Genomic DNA, 7,500 nt, shown 5'->3' with positions numbered 1-7,500 from the left:
TCATGTTTATATTAAAACTTAATATTTAAAAAAAAATTAAACACAATTAATTAAAAATCTATGTTGTAACGTAACATTTTGAAATTTGGAATGTTAATCGTTTTAATGTTTTAAAAATTAATTAATCTTTCGGAATATGTTTTTTGGCAATTCAACTATTAATTAGAAAAACGCTATGTAAAAAAACATAATAATATTAAATTTATATCATGTTTAATTTAAACTTCAAGGTAAGTTTTTGTTCAATACGTGTATTTACATTAAAAAATAAAATATGTTTTACTTATTTGTAACTCTTATATTTGATAATAAATAGATGTTTCGATAGATTTAATGTTTTGTTCCAATTAACAAAAATATGAGGGGGGACATGATGCACTAAAAATATTTCCCCTCGTATATTTTACGAAAACTGTATTTTATATGTAATTTCATTCTAAAATGGATAAGTATGAAAATTTCACGAAAATTTGACCATTAGTTGATTTTTGCTAGATTTATTAAACACGGACATGTTTTCACGTTCGGAATGCCTACTACATGGAAACATTATTTATGTGAATACGATTTTCGTATCGCAATTTCATTATTTTCGTACGATGCAAAAATGTTTTTTTTTTTTTTTTCATTATTACTGGTTTATTTAGCCCTTCTTTTAAATGGTACAAAAGTTATATTGATAATATTAATTTATAATAAAGTTACATCGTGTTGTTACATATAGGGTAGGGTAATTTTGTGGTAAATTTTGGAGGTGCCTATTATACATTTTGTCCATTTGCTTAGTTTATTTTTAATTCTTTATTTTCAATCTGTTTATAGTCGTGTCACTTTGATACAGTGGTAACGTCAACAGCTTTTATTGCTGCAGTTTCTGTTTCGATTCTAGCTGATGGTACTCAAACACATTTTTTTTATTTTGAAAATCACGATTCTATAATAATATACAGGAAATCTTGACGAATTAAAATACATATTTAAGCGTATTTTACTCTCGAGTAGAGCTGGCCGTCTCTCCCAGCAATTTGTTTAATAAATGAATATAAACTGTTTAAAATAATACCCTTTTTATAGCAATAGCTCAAACATTTACGTATTTATATGCTATATCAGCCTCCCTACTTTTCTGGTCCCTTATAATTTACCATCTCACTATGTATTGAACTCTCCCACTAAAGATTTTATATATATATATATATATATATATATATATATATATATTTATATATATATATATAAATATATATATGAAATCTCTATATATAAATACAAGTAGAGCCGGTCGCCCCTCGCATCTATTTATTTAATAAATAAATATCAACTATTTAAAATTATACTCTTAACCTCCCCTTCTCACACTGTATAAACTGGTCCATCAGACACTTTTATTTTTTCTAACCCTAACCCAAAACTATCTAACTTTATTGTTTGTTGTAATTTAATTTCAAAATAGCAAGATATTCTATTTTATAGAAATAGCTCAAACATTTACGCATTAATATTCTATATCAGCCTAACCTTTCTTATATGTTAAAAATGCATTCACAAGCGACAAGACCTCACTTAAAAATGAAAGTATCGTATAATGTTCGCAAACCTAAACTGCTTAAGGAGTAGATGGGCACTGCCTATCGCCCGTCTTCTATACTCTTTCTTTAACTATTAGCCAGGGGTGATCTCAGGGACTCACTAGAGATTTCCAGTGCTTAACCTCGTTTCCTGGCCGGGTCAATGAATGCTGTCCCCCATATCCGCCTCATTTCCTTTCTCTTAACCTGGGTATTTTGGGGGTGCTTGTTTATCACGTATGCTAATATGATTGGACTGAGCCATCCTTGTCTGACAGATTAAAGGGTACCGGTTTGATAGTTCCTGTCTGCTGGGGCCGTAACTCTTGGTAGCATTTATAGCGCCTACTCTATCATCAGTTGAATAATATCGAGATGTTTGTAGTGCCATGTCGCGCGTGGAAAGGGACCCTACGCTCATCTCTGTTGGGCATTCTCGAGGCCACATTCGTGTGGATAAGGACTCAACTGCTGGTCTACTTGTGTTGCATGATGGTGGCTATGCACAACCGCTTTGTCTAGCATCTCTTATCTTAAACTGAAATTACGGAATAAAATGAAATGACAGCTCAATCCAAAATAACGTTCAAACACACACTCGAACAACGATTCGCCTCCTCCCGTGAGGCTTGCATTTACAAATATCCGTGAAAATAGAACTTAGATGATGAAGAATCATTCCTCCTAACAAACTCCCCGGATATCTTAGCACTAAATGAAACTAAATTGAACTCCTTCATCACTTCTAACATGTTAACATGTCTGGTTATCTTCCACTTTGTCGTAAGGACTCTGATAGGACAACTGATTGAACCACAACTATTCCTGATATTCATAAACGACCTCCCGCTTATATTGTGTCCGAGATAGTGATGGAAGTCACTCAGGGATAAGAGATTTGATGAAGTGTTTACTTAAGGGGGCGGTTCATTAGGAATTTGTTAACATTGGACTTGAAGACATTCAAGTTGTAGCCCGGTGGGAAGCAGGCAGACGGAACAGAGTTCCACAGGCGTGCAGTTCTAAGAAAGAAGCTTTGTTCATGGAATCCGCGTTTTGATTTAGGCACAGATATAGAGTGGGGGAAATTTTTCACAGTGGATTCAGCTAGACGGGTGTTTTTCGTGAAAGATTGGCGAGGGGGGACCAGAGATTTGAGTTCAGACGAGCACTTTAGTAAAACATGGCCTAGTCTGCCGGTGTCACTTATTGAATAAAAAACAGCAAATTTATTTTTAAATAAAAAATAATCTATTTGACCAATTTTTTGTGATTTTTGGAATATGAAATATTTATTCTGTGACAATAGAAAAGTTTTACTTCATTTTTTTGGATTATTGTTAAAAGTGCCAATCTGAAGAAGCACCAACATTTCCAACGGATAAAAATGAAAAATTTGTTTAATAAATGACGCATAGTTGGAATCGATAACACCCCCCTCCTGCTCCTGTAAAATTTTTTTTCGTCTTTTTAAAACAAATTTTTCAGTGGATTATCAAAAAAAAAAAGAAAAAATTATATAAAATTTAATATTTAGCATTTTAAGGGCTGCTCCGTTTCTAATACAACGATCTAGTAAATTGTTCTCCCAGTTTGGAATTATTGAGTTTTCAGCAATATTTCGTAAATTTAGACATTTTTTAATCTTTTTAAGGCCAACCTGCCTTAGGAAAGTCCATGATTCCAAATTGGGTGATCGATTTTCTAGAACGTTATATTAGAAACGGAGCACTCCTTAAAAATATAAATTATTAAATCTGTATCTACATTTTTTGCTACTTTTTTGTTATAATCTTGTAGATTAGCGACCATTTAAATAATAATCCGCCAGAAAATAAATGAAAAAAAAGATGAAAAAAAAATGAAAAAAAGATGAAAAAAAATGAAAAAAAATGAAAAAAAATGAAAAAAAGATGAAAAAATGAAAAAAAAAGATGAAAAAATGAAAAAAAGATGAAAAATTTGTTTAAAAAGATGAAAAAAATGAAAAAGATGAAAAAAATTTTTTAAAAAGATGAAAAAAATGAAAAAAAGATGAAAAAATGATGAAAAAAGATGAAAAAAATGAAAAAAAGATTTAAAAAATGAAAAAAAATGAAAAAAAAAGATGAAAAAAAAGATGAAATAAAATGGAAAAAAATTGAAAAAAAAATGAAAAAAAAAGATGAAAAAAAAATGAAAAATAAAAAATTTAAAAAAATGAAAAAAAAAAAGATGTAAAATAAAAAAATTTCGGAGAGGTTATCATTTCCATATGTGCACAAAATAAATTTTATTTTTTAAAACAAATTAACTTTTTTATTATTATTAAATTATTAGGTGGAAGCACAAAATAGTTACTAAACACCCTCCCTTCCCCATATTAAGAATGGCTTTCAAAATAGTAATGTTATTTTTTCAGCACGGTACTAAAAAATTATGATTTAGAATTTCATCCTTTGCAGTATGAACACTTTGAAATGTTGCAAAGTCGATTAAAATCATCAGGTGTTTTTAACAAAAGAATATCTAATAAAATAGAAGAATGACCTTTTCAAAGGAAAAATAAAAAATTGGCAATTTTTGATAATTATTAATTTCAAAATTCACGCCATAAAACTAGTCCCTAAACTGGCATCTAAGCTTCAGCCTCTGTCCCATCGACGAAACGTTGCATCCCTCTGTCTGTTCTACAAGTATTTTAATGGTGAATGCTCTGACGAACTGCAAGCACTTGTGCCCCCACGACGTGAACACCCTCGACAAACCGGCAGGCTGCAAAATCCCATCCCTACACTGTAGAGATCCCTAGATGTAAAAGATCTTTCTACTCCAGTAGTTTCTTCCCCAGAACCGCTAGACTTTGGAATTCCAGTCCAGGTCCCTGCTTCCCCAACTCTACTGACGTGCAGAAGTTCCAGTGCAACGTGAACCGACATATTGCTGCCCAAATCCCTACATAGTACCCCAGTAGATATTGCTCCTGATAGTAGCCCCCTACACCAAAGTGGCAATGTGCCTTGTTTGGGGTGAAAATGTAATTAAAAAAAAAAGAAAAATAGAAACAAACCAAAAAATAATTTAGCGTTAAAAAAAAATTTTTTTAAATAATATTCTACCCTAATTCGTCATATAATTCAAATAAATAACCCCCTACCTGAGAATTCTTCTTTCAAACTCATTGACTTAACATTCACAGGCAATATTAACTGGAACAAATACATTGACGACATTGCAAAGGCTGCTGCAAAGAATGCAGATTCCCTCTATTGAGATAGAATACTATTCACACCTGAGAGTATCCTGTACCTCTGCAAGGCCACCATTCGTCCATGCATGGAGTATTGTTGCCACATCCGAATTGCTGCATCTGCAACTCGCCTCTCTCTCCTGGATAGGATAAAAAAAAAGTCTCCAATCTAAGCTCAACCCATTTCCCATTGTTGTAATGTTGCATCTATGCACCTGTTTTACAAGTATTTTAATGGAATGTGCTTTGATAAACTTATTGCACTTGTTTTCCCTCGACGTACATATCCATGATAAACAAAATAACACCCTTTCACTGTTCAGATAAATATGTGAAATTCACTTTTAACGTTTCTGTAGACAAAAATTATTTTCTTTACAATAATTTCATTCTACCTTAACTCGTCAAATAATAAGACGCCTCTCCAACCACCGATATCCATGACAAATAATACCCTACCTTTGTTTCTTCATTTCATTCTGAAAATAATAAATCAAATAATTACATTTTGCAGGTGAAATTCACTTTTAACGGTCCCAAAGGCAAGAAATGAACTTTTAATGTCGCGTAACACACATGTGGTGCGCAGTTTTTTAAGTTTCAATGGTAATATAACATCTTTCGGATTAACAAAAGTTTTTAAAAATTAACACTTGTATTGCAATTTCACCCCCATCAAAAAATTGAACATTGTTGCTACATGAGGGCAGGAGTTGTTCGGTGCACCCTATCTTGTCTTGATAAAGTTCAAAACTGACTTCGAAATAATGCAACCTTTTTCCACAGAAGAGATATTTCCAGCCCATCTTTGTTCTATCATTATTTTCATGGTAAGTGCTCGTCTGAGCTCCAATCTATGGTCGCCCCTTGCAAAACTTTCACAAAAAACACTTGACTAGCTACAACGACCATCAACAAATTTCCGTACTCCCTATCTGTTCTTTAATCTAAACACAAATTCCATGAACAAAGTTTCTTTCCTAGAACTGCACGCATGTTGAACACTGTTCCACTGACCTGCTTCCCGGCCGATTACAATATGGTAGCCTTCAAGTCCAATGTAAACAAGTTTTTTGTTGATCCGTCTTCTTAAATAATTCAAATTCTATCCAATCTAAACCATTAACGATTACTAAACGACCACCTTACATCCATTAATCCTTATCCTCGAGTAGCATTCGGTAGCATAAGTGGTGACTCCTTTGTAAAAAGTTAAATTAAATTAAACGGTTCACTTTACAATTAAAATTTTAAGTGGGTAAAAATTGGACGTTGGGTTTATTTTCGGTAAATTTGTGACCCTCACTTCACTTATTTTATTCTTTTATCCTCGCATTCCATAAACAATATCTCTGACAAATTGCTGTTTTCTGGATTGAAATCTAGACAACTAACTCTTGTTGTTTTCTAGGTTTTTACTTTGAAGTTATATCAACTGGCTTCATTCATTAGAGTGATATACACACACACACACACACACACACACATATATATATATATATATATATATATATATATATATATATATATATATATATATATATATATATACGCTAAGTTGACTGCATCTAGAATACTCTTGAATACTCTTAGCGCATAAATTAGTGAAAACGGAAATTTAGACAATTGTAAGTATAAATATCAAGTATAAAGTAAGTATGAAAATTATGGCTACCTTAAAGAATACAATACACATATATAAAAGACTTAGAAATCAAATAGCCGGCATACCTCCCTCAACTATTTAAAATAAAACAAAACGAAAAAGGTTAAAAATAAATAAGATAGATTAATTACCGCTTAGGATTAACTGACACATGGATTATCTCCCCTTAACTGAAATAAGATAAAGTAATTATCTCCCTTGCACCAGCTAAAATTAACAGAAGGTAGACCAGAAAGCATACAAAAACAGAACAGTACATATTACTAAAATGCATAAAAAAAAATTAAAAAATTCATATTAGAATAAAATAAAATGTACAGAGACAGAAATTAGCTATAGTTAAATAAAAATGAATATCATTATAAAAAAAAGTCAATGCGGGCCTGAATTTTTTCCTCAGACAGAAACAACATGGCTGACGAGAGCCTAACATCATTTACGTTTTACCATTAACTGGTCCCATTTATGTAGGGCTTGAAACCGACGGTACCAATGTTTTTCTGAACGTCTGTACCATTAAATAAATAAATATTAAGCTCTTATATCGAAAAAAGTTTGTTTGTTTTTGTTTTTTTTGTAATCGAGCAGTCGAGCACTTTGTTGGAATTCTTTCCCCCCCGAAACAGTAAACAAATATATATATATATATATATATATATATATATATATATATATATATATATATATATATATATATATATATATATATTATATATATATATGTATATATATATATATATATATATATATATATATATATATATATATATATATAGTATTAATGTAATCAAAAGGATGTAGTGTTTACCTGATATAGGCAATGGTAAACTTCAAACTAATATAAATAACAGTATTTATTTATAGAAAATTTAATCCCAACCGAATAAAAAAAGCTCAATACGCAATAGAGAGTAGAGCTTATTATAAGAGAAAGAAAATTAAAAACTCTAAGTTGAACTTTACAATCAAAATTTTTTGTTCGACTGAATACTCAAAAACAATTTACAAGGTCCTTATTCCGCAGAATTTGAAAGAAT

This window comes from Euprymna scolopes, chromosome 46, assembly GCF_053919585.1.
Source record: "Euprymna scolopes isolate OS-2025 chromosome 46, ASM5391958v1, whole genome shotgun sequence".
Classification (NCBI taxonomy): Eukaryota; Metazoa; Mollusca; class Cephalopoda; order Sepiida; family Sepiolidae; genus Euprymna; species Euprymna scolopes.
Note: the sequence above shows the minus strand (reverse complement) of the source record.